Raw genomic sequence first — 4,329 nt, forward strand, 5'->3', positions numbered from 1 at the left:
AGGCCTTGGACAGGAGGGGCTGAGTTGTTCCTGTCTGTTCCCTTCAGTTCCAGAAAGCAGAACTGAAGCCCGGGAGTTACCAGGGGGTCAGAAGTAAAGGAGGAGGAGAAAAATGTCCACGAAAAGAGCAGCGCCAGGAGGGGTCCTCTGGGACTGCCACGAGGCGGGCTGGCAGGGGCTCCTCCCGTGGGGCTACCCAAGACACCAAGTCTAAGTTGTCCTAAAGCCCCGCCTAGGACGTGTTCTAAGTCTTCCCTCGTTTTTCCAGCTGCATGCCGGTCACATCAAGACAAGGTTTCTCGGATTTGTGCATCTGGCCGATGCCACAGCCAGAGGAGACCTCCCGGCCCGTTTCCTGCCACGCTCTGCTTCTCAGTCTGCATCTAAAGCAAAGGCAGAGCTGCTGAGTGGGGAGGCTTCCTTCCCAGGCTCTTTTCTCTTTACTTCCCTTCCCTCTGCTTCATGCTGTTACTTAATTAGCCTTCAGTTCAGCCAAACTCTCGCAGCCTCACTGTGCGTTTTATCTGAACGTTGAAGGAAAGCCTTGCCGGTAGCACAGAGGAGTGTCTCCCCTCTGGAAATTAGGATCTAATAGTGGGGACGCATCATCGTTTTCTACCGGTGGTTTGACTCAGCCTCTAAGTTGTGTGTGAAGCCATTTTTGCCTTTGGCTCTTGGCATACTTAATTGCACTGTGGAAAATCTCACCTACTTCTCTCCCTGAAAGGACAGAAATAATGCCTTCTCATTATGGGAGGGAATTTTGTTGTTGTTATGTTAAAATTTCTCCTATGAATTATTAACAGACAATAGTAAACCATTTTCATGACAGACTTTATATGACCTGTGATGTGAAATTAGGGTTCTAACTTACCTAAATATTGTTCCATATACAAAAAAGAATATACAGAAACTACACAGCTGAAAAAGTTTATACTCCACAATTCCTGTGTAGAGTGAAAAAGACGTTTTTCTGAACACTGGTTTTCTCCTAGAGAGAGAAGAAAGCTAGAATGATTAATAATGGCTCTTTTTCTCCACTTTGCAAGAAAAAAAGCATGATTAGCTCTTGAAAATATTAACCAAGAAAAGAATCATTATTGGTTTTTCTGAACACTGGTTTTCTCCTAGAGAGAGAAGAAAGCTAGAATGATTAATAATGGCTCTTTTTCTCCATTTTGCAAGAAAAAAAGCATGATTAGCTCTTGAAAATATTAACCAAGAAAAGAATCATTATTGTTTGACAGACTAATGTTTGCTTTATGGTTATCACTTATTCAATGTATTATTTCATTTAATCCTCACAAGAACCTTTTATATAAGGAAGGTATTACTATAATTCCTGCTTTTAAATAAGGAAATCGAGGCACCAGAAGCTCAAGGGACTAGTCCAAGGCTGCAGTCGAGTGACGTGCCTGGATTTGGAGATGATCACTCACGTTCCTAACTCACTTTTGCCTACGTGGCTTACACAATTTCACGTGCTTGCTGGAAAACTGAAAACTTCGAGAAGATGTTGGGACACTTTTGGAATAGAGTTTACTATCCAGGGCAAAACAAACTGTAATTTGAATTTTTGAAGGTTTTCTAAAGGTATACTATGGAGGTTTTTAAAAATTAGTCGAAATTACACATTCACCACTGAGATGGCAGGTGCCGTTACTCCAGGCGATAAGCAGAGAAGAAATCAGATGCTCAAGAGAAGAGCCACAGCCAGACAGTGGCATGCAGAGGTGTGTGAGTGAAGCACAGTGCTGGCATGATGCCTGAGCCATGCGGCGAGAAGAAAAAGGGAATGGACATCAGGGGGCGAAAAAAAGCCTTTTCCCTGGCATCTTCCTATGTGCAGGCCATTTGCTTCTTAAATCTCCAAAGGGCTCTTTCTCAGAACACCAGTCAGTTTTCTGAAGCACATTTGCACACTGCAGCAACCAAGCGGATGCACCCACAGAAGGTTGACATGGGAGAGGTGGCAGCTGAGCGCAGCCTGCCCTGACAGCCGGGAAGGGGGTGGCAGGCGTAAAAGGATGGAAACATGCGTAAGTGGACTGAACAGAAGGATGGAAACATGGGTAAGCAGACCGAATGACGTGAAGTGACAAAGGAAAGGTGCTGCGTGCACGACCCCCACCCCCTCCAGGGGAAGCCTCGCTCCTCTATATTGGTGATAGTGACTTTGTTGAGTAGTAAAATCAGAATCCCAGGGTTAGGAGGACTTAGGATATGTGCTTTCTTCCTTGGCCGGGTGATAGCTCCAAAGTAGGCACGCAGGCTTGTCAGAGAGATCAGACAATGCGATGTGTCCCAGCAGGGAATGGCCCCATCAGCTACATCAGAGAAGGAAGCAGGCCAGGCTTTCAGGCAGACGGTTCTTCCTGATTAAACCTCTTCCTCCTGTCAACTCAGAAGCCATTAGGATCCATCTTGATTGCACAAATGGATTTACACAGAGTCCCCGGAGAAGCCATCCTAACAAAATCCTGCCTCCAGTCTAAATAATGCACACTCTCGCCCTTCTATACCTGTGCGAGGTCTTCCAGACTTTTATAGCTTGCAGATGAAGACCCAGCAACATCTGGATTTTCTCAAGCCAGTCTTTCACCACAGAAACTGGTTATAGATTAGGTGTCGTTTAGAAGACAAAAAAAAAAAAAAAACTAGATGTGGTTATAAAAGCACAAAGCAGATCTGCACACGAGAAAGGCATCTTTAATGAGCAGTCCAGCCCTGCATTTCAGTAGGGGCACTCCGTGGAGTCATGCCTGATGGGGCCACCTCCAGCATTCTCCATGAAGTTTTGTCCCATGAGCCAATCCAGCATGCTTTGTCCTCAGCAGGACACAAGCTGTTGTAGCTCTTTGGGGGAGCGGAGCAGCTCTCCCATGTGGGGAGCATGCTGCTGGGGGGCCGCCTCACCGACTTTGTGCCGTGGGCACTGTCTGCACCAGAGGCCCAGGTCTGGGGGGCCCAGTTTGGGACTTGGAGGTGATGGTGGCTTTAATCATGGCCATCTGCTTTAGCTGCTGTGGAAACACTGGCTCTGGCAACTGGTCGTACCTTTAAATACTGTCTGCAATGTTCTGTCTTATAGTGTACTAGCAGAAATATTCATGGTTTGGAATGTCAAGCTTCTTAGCCAGTGTACTCACTAAAGAAGACAGCAGCAGAGATAATAAAACCAGCTTACTTGGTTTCCATCACACAAAACCAGGGCTGTTTTCATTCTTCTGCAGAATGTCTGCTCCTAGCCACGGCCCTGCCCCACAGCCTTGCTCAGTGAGGGGCAGCCCCCACTTCTGTTCTGCCCTGGGCCCATCCTTAGCCCCAGGGCTGGGAATTGTTCTTCAGTGACGTTCTTTTGCTCCGAGGTTACCTTTTATTGGAAGCATGTTTATTTCCCAGCTCTCACTGGCCAACGCAGCTGGAAGGCCCTTCCACCAGGCCAGGACAACTCTTCAGATTCCAGGGGATTCTCCGTGCTGCTGCTTGGAACAGGTAGCGTCCTGTCCTGCTCCTTGCCCTGCAGCTCAGTTACTGCTCTTGCCTGATTGAATCATCTGCAATTACCAAGACAGTGATGGGGGCTAATAGAGAATAGAGAGAGCTTTTGCTCCCTAAGAATCATGCAACCATGGGGCATAAATCCCTGCCCTCCCCTTAAATCACTTAAAGAGCTTGTCCTGGTAGGTGCTTAGAGGTAGGAATCCAAGCTGCACTGCTTGGAGATGAAATTGCTGAAGATTTACTTGAGGAACATGAATGGCTTTTATACAGAATGCTAGCCAGGAACTGTCCTGGTAGGTGCTTAGAGGTAGGAATCCAAGCTGCACTGCTTGGAGACGAAATTGCTGAAGATTTACTTGAGGAACATGAATGGCTTTTATACAGAATGCTAGCCAGGAACAATTCTGATATTTCAGAGCAGCTTGGCAGATGATTAATGGAACCAGGCAGTGGCTTCAGATAACCAGGATCCTAGGCAGATGCGCGTCAGTCAGTGAGATGGAGTATTACAATTAGACCTCGCCTAGTGGGAGAGCCTCTCAGATAGGAAGCTGTTAGCGTGGGAAGGCCATTAGAGTTTCAGAGTTCCATTTGCTGTCCCCAAATGTCCATTAGGCCCTATTTTGTTCTTTGTGCAAAGATGGATTTGATTTTCCCCAGTAGCACAGAGCTCATCCTGCCTGGGGGTTAATCCTCCAGCGTAATTTCCTCTCCCTTTCTGTCTGGCTTGAGTCCCTGGGCTCCATCAGTCTTGTCCATCACTTCCAGGTGAGGCGGAGCAAAGGTTTAATGGGGTGTGGAGATGTTTGCATTAAGGTCAATTCT

Source organism: Galeopterus variegatus, unplaced genomic scaffold (assembly GCF_000696425.1).
Source record: "Galeopterus variegatus unplaced genomic scaffold, G_variegatus-3.0.2 Scaffold6681, whole genome shotgun sequence".
Taxonomy (NCBI): domain Eukaryota; kingdom Metazoa; phylum Chordata; class Mammalia; order Dermoptera; family Cynocephalidae; genus Galeopterus; species Galeopterus variegatus.